Below are 9,907 nucleotides of genomic sequence, written 5' to 3' on the forward strand. Positions count from 1 at the left end.
AATTCAATTATTCGATATTGGATATTTTAGTATCCTAAAATACTCGTATAATAATCAAATTGATGGATTTATCAAAATATATATTAATTATATCTTTAAGATTGAATTCTTTATAGTTTTTAAAACTATATATTAATAATCAATTATATCTCAGAATATAAAAGCTAGGTTTCAGGAAACTGAATTAATATTATTTAATTCTAAAGCATACTCTCAAAGTTAGATATTCGAATTTATATATCTATTTTCTTTTCTTTCGATTCAGATTTTGAATCTCTTAAATCCTTCACAATTTAATTAAAGCTCTTTTTCAATCAACTTTAATAAAATCTCAAATAGATCAATATCAATTAAACTCTTCTATACCTATATTCGAAACCATATTAGCTTTAGCTAAAGGTATAAAGAGATAGCTTATAAGAATATACTTCTAAATACAGAAAATCATATATTTCGAAAAGCAAATAAAGTATTAAGTAAATATTGATACACAAAAAAGATTTAATTATATTAAAGAGGAGTGTTTATTAAATAAAAGACTCTTAATATATTATTTCAATAAGAGATTGATATTCAGATTTAATGAATAAGTATAAAAAAAGGAGGAATTCTAATAAGAAAGTATTTTCTAGTCAATATTGTAGTATATATGAAAAGAACTAGTTATAATTCAAGAACTTATTAAAATAGTATAATTGTCAAGGTACGGATAAAGACTTATATTGTATTATAAGGATAGAAAGCTATGGAAAAGTGAAGCCCTACTTATAGAAAATAGAGCGTACTAGTATGCTGTACCTGAGACACAAAAGACAACTACAGATCATGTAGTTGGCGCCGTGATAGTACTCCCCGTTCAAAGCGATCGATCTACAATTGTAATATTAATTGACCTTTTAGAAAACAAAATAATATTAAAATACTCTAATTTCTATTATTAAATTAAAATGAACTTTCTTAGGAGTAATAATCAATTACCAGAGCTTTTTAGATCTACTTCAGCCTCGATTCGGAAATGCATTTAATATAAATACTAATAGGGGATCAGAAGTAATAGATCTTTTGAAGTCTATCTAAACAGACGGTTTTGGCTTATTTGGATTTGCTAAATGGAAAGTGATGATCATATCTTCTTAACCGCAAAGGTTGTCAGCAGATTGCTAAAATACTGGGTGATATTTCTATTTGATTTGATAGTGAAATCCATTCTCGTTATAATAATCAAATAGTTATCAAATTCCTATTACCTCGATTTCCTTATTCGTTTCGTCATCTCTTTTTAGCATATAACCTTAGTTTCAACAAGATTCGACTTCGTTGATTACTTCTTGACCAGCTAATTCAGATGAACAATAGAGTGATCGGAATAATGAATTATAAAATACTAGAAAGATCTTAAAACTAGTAGGGAGCTAAATAGACAGATCGTTTATAAACTTTAGAATCTTATAGAAACCATCCCATTTGTTATTACCTTTTTTTATTAAACAATTGGTTTTCATATTCTTAGTACTAATTTATACTTTGTTATTTTCTTTATATAAAGAAATATCGATGCAAATCTTGTTAGTATAATCTTTATATCTTTTAATAAATTGAGTGGTTAGGGCTTTCAATTTTATTAGGATAATATTAAATCGGTCTGCAATCTTGTTGGCTTTTAGGAACTTGTGTTTGTATTGATATAATAGGTTTGGGGGAATAGATGAAAAGGGCTCAATGCTAAGGTATGGGTGAAAATTGTAGTTAGTAAAGAATAGGGATATACCAATAGTCTTTGAGGTAGTATTATTAAGTGCAAACTCTATAAATAAAAGCCAATTATATTAATCATCTTAATGGAAGTTTATAAAAGTCCAAAGATATTGTTCTATCATAACATTAATCCTTTCTGTTTATTCATTGAATTTGGGGTAGAATAAAAAGAATTATTTCAAAATGATTAATAGATATTCGGATAAATACTTTTAGAATTCTAATATAAATTATGAACCTTTATCAAATACTATATTATCAGGTGCACTATATAGACAATAGACTTTTTCAACAAACCAATCGGTGAGCTCCTCTGCGGATAATTCTATAATCAGAATGAAATGATATATTTTCATTAGGCAATAAATAATTATAACAATATATTAATACTTTTTATTATAATTTGCTGATTGATAGTAATATAATATAATTATGAAGATATTAAACTAGAGATGGAATAGTACTAGCAGGGGTTCTAGGAATCCAAATGCAGCAAGACAGAAGACTTTAGTTCGAAAATAGAGTTAACAGGCTTATATATAAGTTTCGATTTCCCTTAACATATTGGACTACCAGTATATACAAGAGACAAATCAATAGTTTTAATTCAACCAGAATATCCTGCCAGATCAGTGAAGTGCATTCAGTATATAATCTGGGTGCAAAGTTTAGCAAAAAAAAGGAACAAAAAGATGGTTACAATAGAAATTTTATTATTGATTAATCTATAATCTTGAAAAGCGATTCAAAGATCTTTTCGAATCGATAGCGCTAATAGCGAGCAGTTGGATTCTAAAGTGTTTTATATATAATAATAATCAATTCAAATGATTGTATACTTTATTAATAAGATTATCAATCGGCTTCTCAGTATTGGGAATGATTATACCTATAGCATTACAATAAGATCGATATTATTATTTGTTTATTGAATAAGATTCTTGAATATAGTAATATCAATACGTCTTTTTAGAAGAACTATTTGTAAGCGATTCTTAATTCGGTTATTAGTAGGGTCGGTGTGTACAGAGCGATCTTCTGTTTTCCTAGTCATATATTAGGGCGAATTGCTTTAAGACCCTGTCTGTATATAATACAAAATTTGAAACCAGCCAGGAATTCAGCTTATCTAGCTTATCTTTGATTTAACATTTTTGTTGATATAAAGTACTCTATATTCTGATAATTAATAATAATCTCGAATAGCTCTTGAGTTTTATATAGTTCGGGTTTCCATTCTTTTAAGGATTTAATGATAACTAGTAGTTGTCCTTATTATAGATTTTGTAGTTTTATTTAGCAGTACTATAGTTTGAGGAGAAGTAAGCAATCGGGTATAGTCGGTCCTTATCGTTATACTGAAAGAATACTCCGCTCGCAGTTTAATTGAAAGTATCTGTCCTTGATAACATATTAATGATGGTAATCAAATATTATAAGGACTGGAACAAAGGCAAGATATATTTTAGGTTTTCAAAGGCATTCTCTTAATCAGTAAATCCAATTCCATATATTCTCTTTTTCAGTAGGTGGTTTAAAGGTTCCATAATTTTAGAAAAGTTGTGAATAAAGTATTAGTAGAAGTTAACGAACCCTAGAAAATATTAGAGATCTTTTAACTTAGTTAACGATTTCTATTCGAGAATAATCTTAACCTTGTTAGGGTTCATCTCAATATCACTAGAAGTAATGATTAGGTTGAGGTATTTTGTTTTTCTTGTTTCGAACTTGTATTTATTAATATCAATTTATAATTTAGTGTTAATGAGTCTCTATACGATTTTGCAAACTTGTTTTCAATAATCTATAACATTCTCAAAGTAAATTAAGATATCATTTAGATATACTATATAATTCTTATCCAAAAAATTAAAAAGAATATAATTGATATAGTTCTGAAATGAGACAAGAGTATTACAAAGGCCGAAAGGTATTATCAAAGATTTGAATAAGCCGAAATGAATTATAAAAGTAATCTTCCATTTATGATCTTCCACAATCCATAATTTATTGAATATAGTAATAATATTCAATTTAGTATAAACTTTAGTATAATATAAAATATCGAGAATTTCTTTAATCAGTGGTAGCGGATAACAATTCTTAATAATAACATTGTTCAATCTACAATAATCCTGGCAAATTCGAACACCCCCCCCAGGCTTTATAGCTAAAAGGAGTAGGGTGGCCAATCAGAAGTAGGATTCGCGAATGAATCCTTTATTTAGATTATTATCAAGCCATTTGTAAATGATTTGGAATTTGACTAGGGATATTAAGTGATCTTTGTTATATAAAGGCTTTTTGTCTGGTATAATCTCAATCTTGTAATTCCAAGAGTGTTGTAGCAGGAGCTCGTTAACAAGAAAGGGTAAGAATCTAGCGAACAGATCGCGAAGCCAGGGTAATAGCTTACTCTAAATCTCTATTATAAATGATACAGGTTGGTCAGTCTTTTCCATAAACTTCTTGATATTGCTTTTCATAATACTATAACATAATTGAATAGGATTGTTTATTATTATATAATATAACTCACAAGCTTTATTTAATTTATTTCAGATTATTTTTGTGATATAAGCTTTCTGATCTTTATAGAATTGAATAAAGCTATTAGCTGTAAGGAACTTTATATCATTTATTTTCTATCGAATATTTCGTAAGGCGTCAGTTGGTTTCTTAGAGGGCTTCTGTAGTGATAGAAGGTTCAATAGGGGTAAAACATTTTGGTTTTGTGGTGGTCTTTTGTATATCCTAAAGCCTGTAATGATTCGCGCTGGGGCTGGTTTCAGGATTAGCCGGTTTGGTATTATCTTGGTGTGAGTCTCTGTTTTTCTGTTGATTTGGTGAGTATAGCAACGATTTGAGTTGAATGATATTAGATTAGTAGGATCTATATTATAAAGGTTTCTATCAGTATTCTTCTTTACAGCTAAAGTCGAAGGATTGTATTCCAAAAGTATTGATTGGTCTTGGAATAAGAAAAAGGGAGTCTGAAGACTTTCATTAATGATTTCTTCGGTAAAGGCACGATATAGAGTTAAGATAGATTTCTTTGAAGTAGATTTCAAAATAGACTTCCTAACAAGTGTATATAGTATTGGATTGAGCGCTATATCTGCTGAGGTTGGTATATTATTATAATCGGGGATGATAGTTGCAGTAGAGTTAATTGGATAATAATATCTGAAGTAGTATATGGATGTAAACTTAAGAGTTATTGTTACCCAATTAATAATAGGATTATAATACTGAAGTCATAGAAGACCAAGGATTATAGGGTCTGTATCGAAAAGATTGATAATATAGAATAAGCCAATTTCTTTATAATTATTAATCCATAGATCTAATAATACATATTAAAATAGAATATCAAAATCCTTCCGTTTATAAATAACAGATTACAGATAGTAGGAAAAGGATGTATAGGGATACTAAGCTTGGATATAAGGGTTCTATTTATAAACCCATATCCCACAACTCCATTATCTATTAAATCAATAAATAAAATGATCATGTTAGATGTAAGGAAAATTTCTATTGAGATTTTAAGAGATTTGTTATTTATTATTTTAAGATATAAAGGATTCCTAAATATAATCAATCTCTTAATCCATAAAGACAAACTTTCCACAACGAACCTCAATTCGCGATTATAAATCGAGGTTTAGTCTTTTAATATATTTGACTAGGGAATTGAATTTTCATTATTATCCGAATATACAAAGCCTTCAACAAATCCGCCCAGATCTCTACTGCCAGTAGGGACTGGAGAGGTATATCGAAATAATGCCACGGCAATTGGGAAATGATTAGCAAACGGGAATGTATTCTGATAAGTAGAACTATAAATGTTGCGATAGGGTTCGGGGTTGTAATAATAATTAGTAACAGGAAAACAATGGATATTCGGAATATATTGATTTGTAGTAGAGGAACGATCGGGGTATTGTATAATTTCTGAGTTGATATTATATTTTGTATTGTTACATTGCTTTTCTTCATAATTGAATTTAATATAACCAGGCTTTTTGTAATAAAAATAAAGGCCAAAATCTAGATATTGTTCTTTATTATAATATAATAAGGATTACTAGCCTTAACAAGCAGCATCCAGTTGTATAGGATCTCCAGAGAGATTAGGCATAATGTCACGGAATTCACCGTATAGTGTAACCCTACGGTATTAATCCTAGTACTCCTCCGGAGTACTCATTCCCATGATTACTAAAACTATTTCACTCAGTTCATTTGTGTACCCTATATACCTAATTAGGCGACTCCATCGCCTGATCAGGGTATATAAAGCAGGTATGATCCTTATGATCACACCTCAAGTCAATCTAGTTTATTATCACTCTATATACCTATCTCCTGATCAAAGTGACCATTAGACATAGCTATTACCTCCGTGATAGTTATGAGCCCGGTATGCGTTTATAGCGCAGTGGCATAATTCTTCACTTTACCGTGCTCTCTTGTAGTGGTTTTCTGTGGGCCCACTTATAAGAGGGTATTTCAACAGACCCACATTAGTCATCTGATCTTGGCCTATTGGAGCTAATGTGAGGACCCTGCTCTGTTGCCCCACTATCTCCGCTCAGCCTATTAGACGTATCCAGAGAGAACCTAATACTAGTTGTATCCAATCAAAAGAGAACCTAGATTTGGCATCACATGGAGATAGGAAGAGATTTGCGCATTTATGACTCAATGAGGCTAGTACAGAGATTACTGCCTATACCCAGCTAGTCAGCAATCTCGGGGGTGTGTCACGAGAGAATTAGCCTATATAAACCCAATTAGCTTAATGCTATCGGTGATATCACTTTTAGCGTGATACATAAGTATTACAATAGCAATAGCAGGCTTCTTTTCATTAGGTTTTTTCTGATCACTGAAATTGATATCTTGATTCTTGTATTAATTATCAAAATAAATCTTCTCCTCTAAATTATTATAAATACCTTACCATTAGACTATTTATATATCGATATTAATAGCAAAAGATTTATTAAGGCGATTAACTAAAACATCGATTAATTCTTATAAGACTTTGAGTTTAAGATCAGCGACTTGTTATTCAACAATCTTCTTATATTTGATAATAAGCTACTTGAATTCAATAATAAAGTTATCAAATAGGGTTTTCTTTATTTTACATTTATCATAATCCATAGAAACTTTATATAAAAGATTTAGAATCTAATATTACTTGTTTAATTCACACTAGATACCTACTATAATACACCATTCAAAAAACTAAAGATCGGAATCATACACATTGTCTGTAATTATATTAAAGTATATCTGATTATTTATATAAATAGAGCTAGAAAATAGACTAACAAGAAATATGATTTTCTGAAACTCTAATTCATTTTTGTAATCCGCAATCAAGTAGTGATTGATTGTACTATAAAAAGTTGTATATTAATCTTAGCGCTTTGTGATATCTTACTTATTATTATTGAACTTTTCAAGAACAACAAGATATTTACAATAAGATAAAGCTTATAAATTATTGCAAATAGTAATTTTCAATATTTCAATTATATCTTTTAATTCAATAATCTTTAATTAAATATTAATAACTTAGATCTAAATAATAATAATTTGGGCTTATAATAAGCCTGCAATCGATTCGATTGATTTAAATACAACTTAAGCAATAACGAAATATACAGTGTTTGGATTATTGAATAGATTTGTAAAGGGAAAGATATTAGCTTCAATAAAGTTGAGAATATGGTTTAAGAAAAGGAACTGCGGAGATAAGTTAGATGTAGACGTTTCTGGTGCAGGTGCTTGTTTATTCATCTTTGGCACTTTTTGAGGTTCAAAACATTAGCGGCAGGGTGTACAATGGATCAACAATGAGTGTGATCAGCGCGATTGAAATAAAATATCGGTAAGGCTTTGGAAATAAAATAAGAAATAAAGCTGTGATAGTTTATTTGAAGATGATATAAACTGTTAAGATACAAGTAAAGACTTATATTATATTATAAAAGTAGAAGAGCTATGGAAAAGTGAAGCCCTACTTATAGGAAGTAAAACATGCTAGTATGCTGTGCCTGAGGCATAAAGGCAACTACAGATCATGTAGTTGGCGTCGTGATAATAATAAACCCTAGATTATTAAATCTTTAATAGTTTTAATTGATTAATTAAATAGTTATTGAATAATACAAAATTAAAATGATTGAATAATGAAAAAAGTGACGACCCGGTGATATTGGCGACCCGATGATAAACCACATTAACGTGTTTTATCACCGAGTGGATCATATCATCGAATGGATCTGTTGGGATAGGGATCATGTGACTGACCGCGCTAGCGCATGCGCTAGCGCCCCCGCACTATAGCATATACGTTCGTAGCCTTTAGCTTTTAGAATCTCGAGCAATATTATAACAATATGAATCATTAGTATTATATTACTTTATTATCTCTATAGTGATATTAATATTGATTAATAATATCATAAATCAGAAGCCTGGCATCTTAATTTCAAACGTAATATGGGTTTGTAATTAAAGTTGATATTTCTCTGAAAAGGTATAAGCTTTTGTATTAAAGCAATATGGTTTGATATCTGTTCTTGTGTGAATAAGGATTATTGGCAATATGATAATAGTTTTTATATTCAGTATTAATCTAATATGATTTAATATTGATAAACCGAGTTTAGTTGGTAATGTAGCAATGATCTTTATAATCAATTTTAATCTACATTTTATTCTTCAAGGTAATGTGCATTAAAGAATACGAACTAGTAGCTATTGTGACACTTTGCCTTAGAAGAACTGCGAGAGCAGGGTATAATTTATTCTTAGAATCTATAACTACAGAATCGGGAGCAAAGTGTTTGTAGAGTACTTCTATATATTAGCTATGTATACATGATCATATACATACGCAAACGTGCATGTAAGTGATCGTAACTGTGATTGGGTATGATCTGTGATATTATTCTCTTTTTCGAAAAAGCTTACCCTCAAGCTTTATAATTACCTAATCCGTAAACACATCGGCGATTTCAATGAGGCGTTGTTGTTTATATTATAGCATGGCGTGATAAATAGGTGTATACACAAATTTTGCTTTTTTTGTGATGGGAAGGTGTATGGGAAATGGAGGAAACTGTTTTGTAGCCTAGCAATAGCGCGAAGCTTTCGAAATATATAGATCGCCCAAATTTCCCTTTCTCTTTCAAATCTTTTCCGGTTACTTATCTTCTTTGTATCCCTCAATCAATAATCAATATGTTTTCTATATTATCAAAAAAATGTAATAACAAGAGCAAGTTGTTGTCAGTACAGTTGAAGTAGCAGAAGAACGTGTGTGTGGTGGTGAATTGTTTATTTTTCTTTTGTATTTGCTTTGCTGATATATTTTTTTATAGTTTATAGTGAAAAGGGTATTTGTCTTTTTTATTGTGCGAGGCAAGTGTTCTGTTGAGAAAGAGGAAAAATCGAGCTGCAATAGGAATGATAATGATTCTATTAATAAAAAGAAGAATGATAAGGAAAATAGGTTGGATAATGAAGATATATATAAATGAGATTTTCTTTTGATGTTTCCAGCTTGCAGTCGGTTTATCTAACAAGTACAATTACAAATGCCGAAGGCAATATGCCTGAGGATAGGGTTGATCTTCGATATGCTTATTGGATATATCCGTTTCATTATCTTTCGAAATAGAATTCAAAGGAAAAATACAATCCCTTAATCAATTGTATTGACGATTACGAAAAGAAGTTTGCTGACAAGTTGATTACAATGATATATTATTTTTATAATCTCGAAAATGATGGCGAAATAATTAAAAAAAATATTCTAAAGATCTTATATCAAAATTAATCTGATTGCAAATTCAATATATTTTGTTGTAAAAGTGTTGGTTTTGTTGATATTGATGAGTGGGGATCTCTAAGTAAGAGATTATCAAAAAAGATAGTATTATAATGGGAATAATGTATTTGGGAGGATGGCTGGGTTTGTGCTGGCTGTGTATGTAATTGTGTTTTCAGTAAGAAAGATAACATTTGCTATTGATTTTCTGGACAATCGTTTAGTCAATTTCGTTATCTATTTTATTTGGCTGGTAAACATAAGTGTAAACGCTTGCTTGACAGAGATACACGC

Source organism: Botrytis sinoallii (genome assembly GCF_014898435.1).
Source record: "Botrytis sinoallii strain Bc 23 chromosome Unknown BSIN_013, whole genome shotgun sequence".
Lineage (NCBI taxonomy): Eukaryota > Fungi > Ascomycota > Leotiomycetes > Helotiales > Sclerotiniaceae > Botrytis > Botrytis sinoallii.